The sequence below is a fragment of the Myotis myotis genome, unplaced genomic scaffold (assembly GCF_014108235.1).
Source record: "Myotis myotis isolate mMyoMyo1 unplaced genomic scaffold, mMyoMyo1.p scaffold_m19_p_2, whole genome shotgun sequence".
Classification (NCBI taxonomy): domain Eukaryota; kingdom Metazoa; phylum Chordata; class Mammalia; order Chiroptera; family Vespertilionidae; genus Myotis; species Myotis myotis.
Window position 1 is genome coordinate 179249641 of NW_023416324.1, and position 16379 is coordinate 179266019.

At 37.7% G+C, this 16379-nt stretch overlaps 1 pseudogene; it reads left to right on the forward strand.

The window, feature by feature from the left end:
* Positions 1 to 776: 776 nt before the first annotated feature.
* LOC118675768 lies at positions 777 to 1622 on the forward strand (annotated as a pseudogene).
* The last annotated feature ends 14757 nt before the right edge of the window (positions 1623 to 16379 follow it).

Genomic DNA, 16379 nt, shown 5'->3' on the forward strand with positions numbered 1-16379 from the left:
ATCAAATTAAGTTGATTTGCAGTTGGTTATTTATTCGGCATCAGAGAAAAAGAAAGGAATTGCCTTTTCTAATAAGGTTCTAGGTGATTCAGATAAGAAAAATGTTTTTTTTTCTTTAAATATAAATGTTTATATACTTTACAAATATCACTATAATTTTAATATAGTGATATTTATCACTATAATTTTAATATCACTCTAAAACAACTGATGAGGAATAGGCATGGTGTTTTAGTTAACAGTTATAGTTTCAGGATTTAACTTTGATAAATATTTCAACTTGAATTCTTATTATAAGTTCATTCAAATTTACCTGCTATCAAGTGCTCTAAAGTTTATTATTTTAAAGGCATAGTGCTTTGGAATTTCTTGGCCATGGTAATTCAGTACAGTCTCTGGAATCAGGATTGGATCACCTGAGATTGACCCAAGTTTTTAAGACTTGTTAACTATGTAATTTTAAACATGTTTCTGGACCTCTCTGTGCCTTGGTTTCCTTATCTGAAGAGCAGAGATGATAAGAAAACCTACTCATACATTTGTCATCAGGATAAGATGACAGTATAGTGCCTGGCTCAAAAACGAGTAATCAAGAAATGTTAGCGATTAATTTTAATAGTTTTTGATAAAACAGTTTGGCTCTGGTATGTTTCTTTTCAATGATTTATTCCAATTATATACTCTCTCTTCCCATCTACCTTTATTTTCTCTCAAGGTTCATTTTTGGGGAAAACAATTAGAACAGTCACCTAATGCTATTAAGAATCTCTGGAGCCATGGGATCATGGCAGCAGTCAAAGGGCAGGGTCAGGAGAGATGGGGAGAAGGAGACAGAGGAGATAGAGCCTTTGGTTTTGGTGGAATTATCAGGAATTATTATTGATTCAGACTTTCTCTCAAAATGTGAAAATAAATGCAAGATTTGGGGACTTATACTGAGAGGCCCACTCTGCAAATGGAGAGTTATGTCTTTGCTGGAGAATATGAGACATGCTTGGCACCTGTGTTATATTTGAAGAAAATATTGAACATGTGGATGCAGAGGTGATAATAAAACAGTGTTAACATGTAAATGCCATATGACAAAGAAGTTCAGCAGGACAAGAGCTCCTTGGGCAGAATTTTCATGGATGTACTTAGTAAATCATGGAAATTCTGTAAACATAGACGTGAATTGTGAATATAAAATTGTCATACCACTTGGCTAATGGCACCAGGCAGCACTTATGTAATAACTAATGAGAAAAAATGTATATCTAGGGGTATATAAAATAACATGTTCTTTGCAGTAAAACAAACAAAAAAAGAACTCTACTGATGGAGAAGAAAGGAGAAGAAAATGGGATATGGAATGGCTACAAATCATGGATAATGATTTCTCCTACAGAACTTCCATGATTACTTTCTGCATGAAAATGAAGATGAAGAAGTCATAGCTCCAGACCCACATAAATCTTTGGAGTTGAAAGAGCAAAAGAGTCAAATGAAAGATCATTCAAATGTGAGTTATGAATAGGGGAAACCATAGCATGTGGAACTAGAGGATTCTGTTCCTTATTGATGTCCCTTCTTCTGAAACAGAAAGTTCTATTTTCATGGAAACGCAAGATGCTGCCTTATAAATCACTCATAGTTTAAATGATTCTTGTAATATTCAGTCATGAAATTTTAAGAGTTTTTATATAAAATAATTGGATACATCTATAATAATAAAAGCATGATATGCTAATTACACCTGACGTCCTCTTTCCGGATGATCTTCTGGATGACCTGAATGAAGCTGGTGCCGGCAGCCAGGGGAAGGAAGGCCTACTCTTGCACGAATTTGCAAGAGATTGTTGACACATGCATCGGGTCTCTAGTATGTGTACACACACACACACACACACACACACATACACACACACTAGAGGCCCAATGCCTGATGCATGAAATTCATGCAAGGGACTTGGCCCCCATTGCCACGGCAGCTGCCTCAGCCCCCGCCTGCCACAGCTTCATCTGGAAGGTCGTCCAGAAGGTTGTCCAGAAGGATGTCCAGTCTAATTAGCATATTACTCTTTTATTTTATATATATATACACACACACACACACACACACATACAGATAGATCTATTATCTATCTATCTATCTATCTATCTATCTATCTATCTATCTATCTATCCATCCCCCATCATTCTTGCATTCACGTGGCTTATCCATGTATCTGTTTTTAAATTTTGTTTTCAACAGGCAATCCTAAAAGCCTATGTTGGCCAAAATCTATTTTATGTTTCATAGTTTTTCATCAAATCTTGTAAAAACACATCCAGACCAAGACTAGCTTCAAACCAGATTTTTTTTTTTTTCATAGCATGGTGCCAGATGGCACCTAGGTTGGATAATAGAGGAAGTCTGTTTCCTTCCTCACATTTTATATATCTGTAATAAATCTTAACTGACTTTAGATGAATAGCAATTTAGAAGTTCAAGTTTTAGGTGAAGGTTCAGTTTGAAACTCATTTTAATGTTTTATTAAAATTTGCTTTGTGAATATAAATTAATTCAATGACATTTTAGAAAGAGATTGTTGACAAGCAGTGATAAAAATCAGCCAAGGTAACACTGTGGCACAGGGTAGATTTTTTTCAGCTTCTCTTTATTAAAGAACTACCAGTAAGAAACCTTAGCTCTTATTATTCCTTTGAAATATGGATAACATCAAACTTTGCACTACCTATCAAAGGAGAAAGAAATCTAAGCACCATTAAGGGTACTGTCAGAATTCACTGTGGTATTTATTCACAAATCTAGCATACTATTGAGGCTTAAAATGTGTAATGGGTTAGGTCATTTGTTTTTGAATACAAATTATAGTATTTCAGGGTAATCGAATATTTGAATACTTATAATCTAACAAAAAGCAAAAGCAAAAATAATTATTATATTTGCTTGAGTTAAAACAGTTACTAAAAACATTACAAAAGTTATGGGAATGGAAGGACTTATGGTCCAAGTTCCACCTAGATGGGTAAGGTGATTTCATAAGAAAGTAGCTCATATGCCACACTGACTTTGGGAAAATGAGATGGGAAGGAAATAAAGTTTATGATACCACCGATAGGTCATATTGAGTTATGGAAAGTATTAGGTGAAGAGAATTGGAACATAATTTATATTTTATCTGAAAGGGGATATCAACCTGAATTATCTTAGAAATTGGTGGCAGAAGAATAGAGTCTTTTTTTGTTTTGTTATTCAAAAGATAAAAGTGCAGAATAATAGAAAAACAATTTGATGCTATGTTAAGGAAAAATACGTGAAAGTTGTTAACAAAACATTTTGCTTATTTGCCTAACTCTCCTTCCTCTTTCATGACTTTTCAGTGTGGTAGCTTGTGGTATGAGTGCTTTTAAATCATTCTTTCATAGCTACCATTGAGAATTGTATCTGTAAACCTTGGTCAGCATCTGGAAGAGGGCCAGCACCGTGCATTAGGGGTTTACTTAGTGGAGAAGGAGAGAGCAGAGATAGATGTTAATCCATAGGAAAGCTGATTGCCTGGGTCAGCTGCCTCGTAAGACCTTTGTGTGTGAGTCACGTGCTCTCTGCTTCCTGAAACTCTGGACAGGCTCACAGTCCAGGTCTGCACACTTGAGGCCTGTGCATACTGGCACCTGGGCAGAAAAGTTGTCAAATGGCCAGCAGGTGTCCAATGCAAGGCTTGAAAATTTTGGAGTTAGGCTGACTCCAGCTTGAATCCTACCTACAAAATATATTATTTCCTTTGGGCAAGCTGGTCACTCCTTCTGAGCCTCAGTTTTCTCATGTATAAAATGGGAATCATATAAGCACTAATCTCCTGGGGCTGCTCTGAGCTATAAATGAAAGAAAATAATGCATATCAAATGCTTAGCACAATGCCTTGCACTTACTCGGGGCTCACAAACTACAGCTGATATTATTGTGCAAAGTTCCTATCACCTACAAAGTACTCAGTAAATGGTGTGTATCCTTGTAGATTTTGCAAAAGTCTTGTTAACCATGAGCATGTAAAAAATGAACAGCTAGGGATATAGTCCTAGAAGTGAGATCACTGAGTCAAAATGCAATTCCACATTTAATTTTTTGAGGAAACTCCATACTTTTTTCCATAATGCCTGCACCAGCCTGCATTCCCACCAGCAGTGTACTAGGGCTCTCTTTTCTCTACATTCTCTCCAGTATTTGTCATGTGTTGATTTGTTGATGATAGCCATTCTGACAGATGTGAGTGATTATCTCATTGTCATTTTGATTTGCATCTCTCGGATGAGTAGTGACTGAGCATTTTTTCATATGTCTCTTGGAAATCTTTATGTCTAGTTTGGAGAGATGTCTGTTTAGGCCCTTTGTCTATTTTAAAACTGGATTGTCTTTCTTTTGTTAAGTTGTATGAGTTCCTTATATATTTTGGATTTTAAACCCTTATCAGATGTGTCATTGACAAACATGTTCTTCCATACAGTGGGCTCCCTTTTCATTTTGTTGTTGGTTTCTTTTGCTGTGAGAAGCTTTTTATTTTGATATAGACCCATTTGTTTATTTTCTCCTTAGTTTTCTTTGCCCTAAGAAATGCGTCAGCAAACATATTGCTATGAGAGATGTGTGAGATTTTGCTGCCTATGGTTTCTTCTAGGAGTTATGGTTTCACGACTTACATTTAAGTCTTTTATCCATTTTGCGTTTATTCTTGTGTATGGTGGTCTAGTTACATTTTTTTGCATGTATCTGTCCAATTTTCCCAATATCATTTATTGAAGAACCCAAAACACCAATCGGAAAGAATATAATCACTCCTATGTTCATAGCAGTGCAATTTACAATAGCCAAGATCTTAAAACAGCCCAAGTACCCATCAGTAGATGAGTGGATAAATAAGCTGTGGTACATTTACATTATGGAAAGCTATGCAGCAGTGAAAAAGAGGGATCTCTTACCCTTTGAGGCAGCATGGAGGGACCTGGAGCGTATTATGCTAAGCCAATCAGAGAAAGACAAGTATCACATGATCTCACTCACATGTGGAATCTAAAGAACAAAATAAACTGATGAACAAAACGGACCCAGAAACACAGAAGCACGGAACAGACTGTCAAATCTCAGAGGGAAGGTAGTGGTGGGTTGGAAGAGATTAACAAAAGAACATGCATGCATATATGTGTAACCCATGGACATGAAAATAGTGTAGTAAAGGCCTGGGGTGGGGGGGTGTGGGTAGGCTAGAAGGGATCAATGTGGATAAAGGGGGGACATCTGTAATATTTTCAATAATAAAGATACTTTTAAAAAAACTGAACAGCTATTCTCTCTGGGAATGTCCATGTCTTGGTGAAGCAGACTCCAGAGGCATAGATGATTGGTTCCTGGTTACACAAGGCAGTGTTGCCTTAGGTTTAAAGTCAGAGGAATTAACTGGAAGGCTGGGTCTGCCATTACTTGTGAGGACTTGGGGCAGGTACTTTCGATGTCTTTGAACTTCAGCTTTCCTGTCTAAAAATGAGGGTGATGATGCCCACACACCACCCAGAATTGTGACTCATAGGAGATGAATTCCATATGTAATGTACAATATAAGGTAAGATATTTCATCAACTACCAAAAGGCCCTCATAGCCAGCCTCTGGGAAGAAAGAATATCTATAATACCCCTGCTTCCTTACTGGCTTTTGTCAACTGCCCTCACTCTTGCCTTCCTTTGGAGGAAAAAAAATCCTTGAAAGAATAACCTGCTTCCTCACCATCTGCTCAGTCTTTTAATGCCATTGAACCTAATTTTGATATTTAAAATTGTTTTTAAAAGTGATCTCCCATTTTGCCATTGACTTGGTAAAATATAAAAGCACAAAATCCGAAGTACATTCTCTTTGCTCTATAATATTTGACAGGATTATCCACATTAATAACAACAGGTGGCATTCCTTGAGAAGCTACTACATGCTGCACTATGCTAGCCATCTTGCATACATGATTGTATTGAATTTACACAAAACCTCTTGATGGCAAGTATCTTGGTCCCATTTTATTGAGGATGAAAGTAAGGCACAAAGATCTTAATTAACTTGTTCATTGTAACATAACTGCCACATAAGAAGAGGAGAGAGAGAGAGGGAGAGAGAGAGAGGGAGAGAGAGGGAGAGAGAGAGAGAGAGAGAGAGAGAGAGAGAGAGAGAGAGAGAGAGAGAGAAAGAAGAAGAAGAAGAAGAAGAAGAAGAAGAAGAAGAAGAAGAAGAAGAAGAAGAAGAAGGAGAAGAAGAAGGAGAAGAAGGAGAGAAGGGGAAGGAGAGAGAGCGAGAGAGAAGAAGAGAGAAGGGGAGGAAAAATTATAACTTGTTAATACTTATGTTTCGTCTTGGAGGCTTGTTCTTTTCTTAGCTTCTATCTGTAATCTTTTTCTACCCATGAAAATACCCAAAGCACTGTGTACCTTTCTTATGGCATTTATCTGACTCCTAACTCCTGGATCTTGACATAATTCCTGGGTAATTTGTAATCTCCTTGAGAACCTCCTTTAGCATAATACCTTGATGGCACAATTATTTTATTTTTAACAAGGGAACATTCCACAAAGACTCTTTCCTTGGGCTGATAAGTCTGAAGACTTAACACTTAGTAAGAACATAAAAGCAATATCAACTCTTTCCTAGCTCATTTACCTTTATAACCATTGTAATAATGACCTTCTTAAGCTAAGAGTTTCCTTTGGGTTAATTAGACAAGAGGCTTTTTCATAATGTTGCAGTGGTAAAGAAAGATAGCTGAAGAAGCAAAATGTGCATACCTTTCTTAGAAATTTCAGTTGAAAATATCATTGCTATTCTGATTAATAACAAAGAATCCCAGCCAGAGTGGGATGTAATTTGATTTAGATAAACTCAGGGTAAGGTATTGCTCAGGAGAGAAATCTGAGCAAGTTCCCATGATGCCCAGATGGACCATAAACAAGAGACAATGAGTGTTGTTACTTTTCTTGCTGACCTTTATTTAACAGAACTCTCTCATTAGAAAAGAGCTTGCTTTATCTTACTGTTAAAATAGCTGTTTGTTCACCTGCTTTTGAAAAAGGAACAGGCAAGATTAAGCACTGACGTAGATTAATAGTATGCCTTCTTGGTGCTGGTGGCATTCTCTTTAATTATTTCTTCAGGACAAGAGTGATAACATTATAATATTCATATTATATACATATTTAATAGGCAAAAAGTTGATGTGTGAAGTGGATGCAAAGCACAGCATGAAACGATATTTTAAAGGAAAACCTACTAAAATACAGAGGACTACTAGCTATAATAAAATTCCCATTTTTGTAGGTGAAAATAATTGAATATAGGCAATTTCACATGGGTTGACTTTTGACAAGACACTCAACTTATAGAACTTATGCAATATACAAAATCCTATAATGTAAGTGACATTATCCCACTTAACAAATAGAGATATAGCTCAGAAAAATGAAATAATTTGTTAAAGGACACACACTAAGTGGATTTTGAACCACCTCTATTTCTATTCCATAAATCTGTCTTTTCATAAAATGCACTTTCTTCATGATATCTATAAGTAGAAGAAAACAGGAAAATGGCCTGGCTGGCATGGCTCAGTGGTTGAGTGTCGACCTGTGAACCAGGAGATCATGGTTCGATTCCTGGTCAGGGCACATGCCCGGGTTGTGGGCTCGATCCCATTGTGAGGTGTGCAGGAGGCAGTCAATCAGTGATTCTCTCTCATCATTGATATTTCTGTCTCTCTCTCCCTCTCCCTTCCTTTCCGAGATCAATAAAAATATTTAAAAAAATGATGTATGTGTATAACTATGTGATAAGAAAGTAGCAAAAGGTAAAACCTGCTGAAAGACTTCAGAGACTGGAGAGGTCCTTTCTAGCCTGGAGAGCAAGGAATGGAAAGAGAAAGGAAAAATGAAAAAGGGATGAGAGAAGGTTTTACCCAGGAGGGGCTATTGAAGAGTTTGTGGGAGTTTGACAGGTGAAAATGAAAGAGGAGAGAGACCTTTCTTGTATGTTTGAAAGGGTTAGTCCAAGAGACAGAGACATGAGGATCATAGATATGTTTTCGGGATGGCAAGAAGTATAGCTCAGTTGTAACACAGGGTGGAAGAAGGGAAGTAAAGTTTGGGCTGAAAATTTATCTGGACAGCACATATTGGAGGATGGTGATGTCCAGTCCTGGGAAACTTTATTTTGTTGGTTAAGGAAGAACCACTGAGGGGCTGTGATTAGGGAAGTCCCATGATCAAGGTCATGTTTGGAACTATTCATTATGAAGGTCCATGCAGAAGAAAATAGGGGTGGGAGGGACTAGAGCAGTTTTTCAAAAATTTATGTATAATAGATCTACCTAGGGTGTTTGTTAAATTTCCAGACCTTGTTAAATATAAGTCACATAAGTGGATATTTTTTTAAAAAAACTTCCTAGGTAATTCTTGTGCAGGATTTTTTTTTAATTTTTAATTTTAATTTATTGACTTGAGAGAAGAGAAGAGAGAGAGAGAGAGAGAGAGAGAGAGAGAGAGAGAGAGAGAGAGAGAGACAGAAAGGCAGAGACAGAGAAAATAGAGAGAGAGAAGGTCCATAGTGTTGAATGCTGTAGAATAATCAAGGATCATGAAGATTGTGAAAAAGCCAAACTGGGTGGTAAAGAGATTCCTGGAGAGAGTGAAGAGGGCCATCACAGGAAATGTATGTCCAGAATTCAACACAAGTGCCATAAAAATGAATGGGGGCAAGGAAGTGAAGGCAGTAAGTACAAACTATAACTTCAAAATGATGAAAGGGAACTCTAGTCATGTTCCTGTGTTCCTTAACCTCATCATCTATCCAGGTATACAAGTCAGAAATCTAAAATTATCCCTGACACTTCCTTCTTCTTTACCCATGTCCTCTCAGATTTATCCCACTGCCAACTCTCTCATATGACTTTTGAACCCCTTCTGTTCTGGCCACTTTTCTGCTCCCCCACTGCTGCCTGGATCACTACCTCAGCTTTGCAACTGTCTTCTCTGCATCCACTCTTGCTCTCTTCCATTTTGATCACCACACTGCAGTGGAGACACCTTTGCAACAATATCTTTTCAGTACCCTACTTAATTGTTTGGATGGCTTTCCATTGCTCTTAGAATAAAGAACAACTGAACCTGACCTGTAAGGTCTTAGCTAGCCGGGCTCTTTTCTGCCTCTCCAGCCTTGTCGCAAACCATATGCTGTTTTTCCCTGCCCTCCAGCCACACTGACCCTCTACAGAGGCACTGTTCTCCTCTACACTCTGTGACAGGCTTTTTAAAAAAAAGTCTCATTTATTAAGTTTTTATTAATTGCTTTACACTAGAATGCAAGCTCCACCAAGGGCAGAAAATCCTTTCTCTCTGTGTCTCTCTCTGTCTCTCTCCCTGTAAGAGCGTGTCTGTATGCACGCGTGCACACACACACACACAGAACTTGATAAACGTTGAGTGAGTACAGGTGCCATGCTTTTTTCTCTGCCTAGAAAGCTTCTCTTCTAATTCTTTCTGGCTTCACACTTGCTCCCCCCCACTTTAGTGCTTCTTCATTTAGCATCTCAGTCATATCTTCCTCAGAGGAACTTTCCCTTACATCCTTGACTACCTTAATGTCTTCAATTAAATAATCGCTTAGCACTTATTACATTTCTAACTTTACATTTATTTGTGTGACTATTTGAATAATGTGCTCTAGCTCATCCAGGATTGTCACCTCACGGTTGGTGGGGAGCAGCTCCCTTCTGCTTTGGCTCCACACCTCGTCCATAGATGTTGAATAAATATTTGATGAATAAATGAATGAATAATTGAATGCAGACCTGAAACAGGACTGATCAACTAAAGGGTAGCAGGATAGAGAATAGATTTTTTTTTTTCAAAAATAATATGGACAACTGAGCACATTCATAGGTGTAGAGGAAGAACCTTCCTTTAAGAAACTAAACACCATCTGAAAACAAATTGCACATAAGGCAGCTTTTCATATGGGCATATGAACTAGAGTACAACTTCTATTTTCTTTATACCATTTTTATTTTCAGTTTCAGTCCTACAGGCACTAAACCTGCCTGTCAATGGAGAAATAGGCCTTGACAATTGAGATTGGTTATGATAGACATTCTCTAGGCAGTGTTCTCTGTACCCAGGCTACTGTTATTTTTTTATATGTCCAAAAAAAAAAATTTCTCAAGTTTGGCAACATATTATCTAAGCCTTCCTTCTCCTTTAGATATAAACTTTATTTCTCTCTCAACTTTTCTTTTGATTCATCCCAACTGAGAATTGAGTCCTGTGCTGTTCTTTTTTTATGTTTTTCAAGAAAATAATTACCTTGAGTTGTCTACACAGAGAGCCCATGTGACTGTTCCCAAGCACCACGAAGGGTCAAATAAAACCACTAGGAAGCGAAGTTACACCAGTCATTGATCATCTCCACTGACAGGAAGAAACCTAATCCATCCTTTTATAATTTTGCCCCTGAAGTTAGGTATTATTTTCTTCTGGCTGTCAGGCTATTGCTTCCCCACCCCCCTAATTTCTTCATTTGTAATATACTAGGAAACGAAAAAAATCCAAAGATATTCAATGGCCCCAGATTTAATATAGAAATACAATCCCCTAAGGAAGGAAACAATACTTCAGCTTGATGGAGCTACATATTCTTCCCATGGTCAGAAATTTCCAGATGCATAGCCAAAACCAAACTCAAGACATTTAAGAATTATCTCACGGGCAAGATTTACCAACTGCTTCTCTCTCCTTCTCATTACGTGCCTTATGCAGTGGTACAGAATGATCCTCTGCATCTATGCAAAGCAAGAAAGAACCCAGATTTGCATTTAAATTGCTGTCTATTTTTTAACATTCTTAGCTTTTCACTTTGAAAGATACTTTACCCTTTGTGGATAAGAGTTATAGAGTCAGGCGCTTGACCTTTACCAGATTCTGAGTGAAAATTTTAGTAATAATAAAATAAAGAGACTTAAAAAGTCTGACAAAACCAAAATCATTATTTATAAAGTCCTGAACTATGTACAGTGGAATTCCCCAGACACTTGCAGTGTAGTAAGGGCTGTATTTTGACAAAGTTCCAAAATGAATCTTCCTTTGATAGAAGCCTACATGGATTGGTTTTATAAATCATTTCCAACCAAAGAAAGTCTGTGAGTAATATGATTCTATAAGTAAACAGGCAAGATCAGATATCCCATTCCCTTCTTTCTTTCCTCTTTCCTAAGAACCCTATTTGCACCCAGTGCGCAAAGGGGATTTAGTGAAATTAATATTTGTGTGGTTTCTAGACCCCTTCATTGCTACACAGCCTTGGAACTAACAATAAGAAATTAAAAAATATATTTTTATTGATTTCACAGAGGAAGGGAGAGGGAGGGAGAAATAGAAGCATCAAAGATGAGAGAGAATCATTGATCAGCTGCCTCCTGCACGCCCCCTACTGGGGATCGAGCCTGCAACCCAGGCATACGCTTGATGGGGAATTGAACCGGGAGCTCCTGGTTCATAGGTCACCACTCAACCACTGGGCTACATCGGCTGGGCAACAATAAGAAATTTTCCTGACCTATCTAATATGTCTTTACCTCAGGGAACAGGGTGAAGAGAAGAGTGTATCAGCCAAAAAGTTATTTTTTAAAATTGTATATATTTAACACAGTTTGATTCACCTAAAGATTTATAAAAACATAGTGTCTGCTCTCAAGGAGTTTGCAACCTAATTATCTGGGCTAAATTTTATACTTTAAAGTTTAATGGTGTATTTTACTTGTCTGACTTTTTTTTTTTTTTTTTTTTTTTTACAAATCAACTGTATTTGTTGAAAACAGAAAATGAGCTCCCATGTCCAGAATATTCTGGAGTCTTAATTCAGGAAAGCACCAAGACGACAAGGAGCCTGCATGTGGGATTCATCTGACATTTTCCCTATTTAGTACAAATGCTAGCAAATGTAAACCAAAGCCCTCATGTCTAGCAATATAAGCATCATCTCTTTCTTTCCTAAGAAGTCAGCAGCCTTGACATTTTGACAGCTGATTTATTCCCTCCCCTCCCCCTGAGCTGGAATTCTCAGGCTCATCTGTCACCCTAGCTTTGATGAGGAGGGGGCTTAGGCATTTGCTGTTGGAGGCTGTCAGACTTAAAGTTGGCTTTAAATGAAAGGCTCCACCATGCTATTTAGAAAGATAAGGTAGCAGCTGTGGGCAGACAGTAAGAGGAAGGGATGGGGAAAGTGTCAAACGAAGCATCTGATATGGGCCTGGGAACATACAGAGGAGAGGTGAATGAGGTGTTAGTAAGCACATGGCAGGTCCAGGACTTTATTATTATAAGATAGTCCCATGTAGCACTATTTCTGAGGTGCATGATTTATTTATCCACTTGGTCATTTACCCTCCCTGGGTCAAACTGGACACTAAGATGCCTGAATATATATATATATATATATATATATATATATATATATATATATATATATATTCACTGATTCAACTCATTCAAGAAATACTTATCGAGCTTTAACTACTGCCAAGAACTCTGCTAGGCACTGAAAATACTGTGATGACTATGACTTAGTCCTTAACCTCCAGGCACTTACAATTCAATTGAGGAGGAGGGGAGCAGATTAGTAAACCAAAGATCAGCACAGTGTGCTAAGGGCCATGGTAGGACTATGCACGGAGTATTCTTGCAATTAAAAGGAGCAATATTTGTGAAGATTAAAAAAAAAAATCAAACCTTGAAAATCATGACATTTTTATGACAATGAAATACCCACACCAGGGGTCCTGAAACTACGGCCCACGGGCCACATGCAAATGCAAATATTGTATTTGTTCCCGTTTTGTTTTTTTTACTTCAAAATAAGATATGTGCAGTGTGCATAGGAATTTGTTCATAGTTTTTTTTTTTTTTAAACTATAGTCTGGCCCTCCAACGGTCTGAGAGACAGTGAACTGACCCCCTGTTTAAAAAGTTTGAGGACCCCTGACCCACACCTTTGGAGAGGGATACTACAGCAACGGAAGAATTAGGAAAGATCACCAAGAGCAAAGATGTCATTAAAGACCAAGGCTAAGGTTACCCACGCCCTTGTGTTACCAAATACTATGCACAGATGTGAACGTTGGACAGTGAATAATGGAAAGTATGCTATCTACTACTCAAATGATAGAAAAATAATTGATTCATTTGAAATATGGTGTTAGGGGAGAGCTCTCCAGATACCTTGAACTGCCAGAAGATGAAAAAGTGAGTCTTAGAGCAAATGATGTTAAACATTGAGGGAGGCAAAACTGAAACTATCCTACTTCAGGCACATTATGAAAAGATAGAGTCCTATGGAAAAGACAATAATACTGGGAAATATAGAAGGTAGCAGGAAATGAGAAAGTCCAAATATGAAAAGGACTGACTCCATAAAGAAGCCATAGGCATGAGCCTGCAGGAGCTTCGCAGGGCTGTTGAGGACAGAACATTGTAGACATTATTCATTCATAGGGTTGTCAGGAGTTGGCCCATAACACACACACACACACTACTATTAGAACTAGTTTCACTTACAGAGGTGAATTTGAGATATGACAAAATATTAAAAGAAACACACAAATACAACCATTAGCAACACAAACCAATCTTCAATAATTAGAAACGTGGGGAGTTGGAGTGCAGGATGAAGTTCAGAAGTAACTAAAGGAAAGTTTAGCCTATGTAGTAGATTGTATTTGAGAGTTTTCTAATAGATTGTCTGGAGGTGCTAATTTTTATCAAGCAATTAAATGAAAGTAAATATCTTGGCATTAAGAAATTCATAATGTTAAATCTAAATTGCCAATTTCATGCACACCTTGCACTGAAGTCATATCCTATAATGATGCATTCATCTAGTCACTTTACCAGGAATTCAGCCTGTGCAGTCACAGGCAGAGTGAAGACAGGAAATGTTGAAACTAGAACCTGAGAAGATTGAGCGAAGGCACTCAGTTAAAGTTCTTTTATTATGAATCCATAAAATGGGGTTACCTCAGAAAAGCAGACATTTTCTTGATTTTTTTTTTTCAGAATTGCCTCTTTCATTTTGGGCCTAGTAAGAAACAACCAAATGTCATACATTTCAAGAAATTCTGTTTCTGGGGCTGGCTATATGCTCCGACACCTTGAACTCTAATGTGATTCATTGATGATTAAATCACTTGTAAATGCTACCTATTGAATGAACTAAGAGACATGCAATACCAAGAAATCAGAACTAAATGAGATATTTAAACCAAATCTCTCAGTGTCGTAGTATATATAGCATTTAAAGTTTCATTCTAGATAATAATATTTAAGGTGTTGATAGGTAATATGTATTATGCATTTAATTTGTGCCAAGCATGGTGCTAACAGCTAGGCACAGATTACCTCATTTAATCCTCGAAAACCCATGAGTGATATACTGTCACCATCTACATTTCTGCTAAAGAAAGAGAGGCTCAGCAAGGTTGAAAGAACCTGCAATGGGCAGGTCTTCAGGACTGTGAGGCTGGTGTTCGGATGCTACATAATATTGTACTTCTAGAGACTGAGGTTTCCTTAATGAGTAAATTAGCTGCCATTTAAGTTGTTTCACAGGAGCTTCAGTCCACTTTTTCTTCAGGGAAGGAATCCATAAGGCTCCCACATTGTTTGTTCACTAAGGAAAGAAAATCCTTTTCTTCAGATCCGTCCTTTTAAAAATTTCCTCTAATCACTGGCAGCCTGTAGTCACTAAATACATTAAAGATGGTTAATCTGACATTCTATTTATCAGAAATCTTTATGACTGAAGGAAGAGTGAATTTCAATAGCTTACTAGGTCTTTGACCTTGAGCAATTTGATTAACTTTTCTACATCTTCGTTTTCTTATCTGTTCAATGGAAAGTGTTCTATCTACTACTCAGGCATGCTGTGAAGATCAAATGACAGTAGCAGTGAGAACACTATTACTTTTTAAGCATTTTCTCTGTGCCAGGTATTTATTCTAAAGGGGCACTGGCACATATAATCACTTTAATCTTCAACCCAAAGAGGGAGGTATTACTATTGCCAATTACCAGTGAGGAAACTGAGATACAGCAGAATGATTTTAAAAACTTGCCCATGGTCACATAGCTATGAAGTATAAAGGTGAGATTCAGACCAAGTCTCTTTGTTCCTAAAGACTGTACATATCTCAGATGCTCTATCCAATTCATATCACACTACCTTCCTGGATTATAGAACATTCTAGAAATCCTTACTCTCAAAGAATTTGCATTCTAGCAGCATAGAGACAAATAAAAGCACAACCTATGCTGTATTGGGTGATGATTTGATATGCTATGGAGAAAAAGGAAGCAGGGATTAGGAACAGGATTTGTGCAAGGGGGTATAATTTGAAATATGGTTTTCAGGGAATTCTTCTCTGATGAAGTGACATTCGGTAGGGCCATGAAGAAAGTGAGAAACTGAATCACGTGGTTATGTAGGGGAAGAATTTTCCAGGAAGCAGGCACAGCACAGTCAAAGGCCCTGAGGTTTGAGAGTACGTGGCAGGTTTCAGGAAAAGCCAGGAGGCCAGTGTGGCTGTAGTGGAGTGCTAAAGGGAGAGGGGTAGCAGAAGTGCTAAAGGGAGGAACCTGGGTTGATCACACATGGCTTATGAGCCGCTGTAAGGATCTGGCTTTTATATGTATTCAGATGGGAAGGTGTTGGAGACTTTTGAGCAGGGGATATTAAGATTTAATTTTAATTTTGAAATGATCACTGGTGTTGGATAAAGACTAAAATGTGTGTATGAGAGCAGTGGGGGAGGAGGCAGAATAAAAAGATCAATGGTGGAAATATATGCAATAATCTGATAATTGGTAGTAATTTGCTCAGAGTGGTAGCAGTGGCATGATAAGTAGTTGAATATGTAAGTATGGAGGTAAGGGAAAAAGGGAAAAAGCCCAAGTTAGGGATTGGAATTTGTGAGCTGTTTGTATATGGATGGTTTCTGTGATCTTGAGATTAGATCAAACTCACTTAGGGAGTAAGTATAAATAAAGAAGAGATTTATAGTTGAGCCACAGATCACTCCAAAATTTAAATATTTAGGAGATAATGAGAAGCCAGAAAAGAAGATATGCTCTATCTATAAAGTAAGGAGAATTAGACACACACACACACACACACACACACACACACACACACACACACACACCTTTTCTAGTAAACCTGAATTAAGGTGTAGGAGTCAGTCTCTCAGGAAGGATGATGCTGAGCTTTTCACGATGTGCCAAAAACCCAAGGAGGAAGAAGCTTTGGTAGGGCAATGGCACTCCTGCTCAG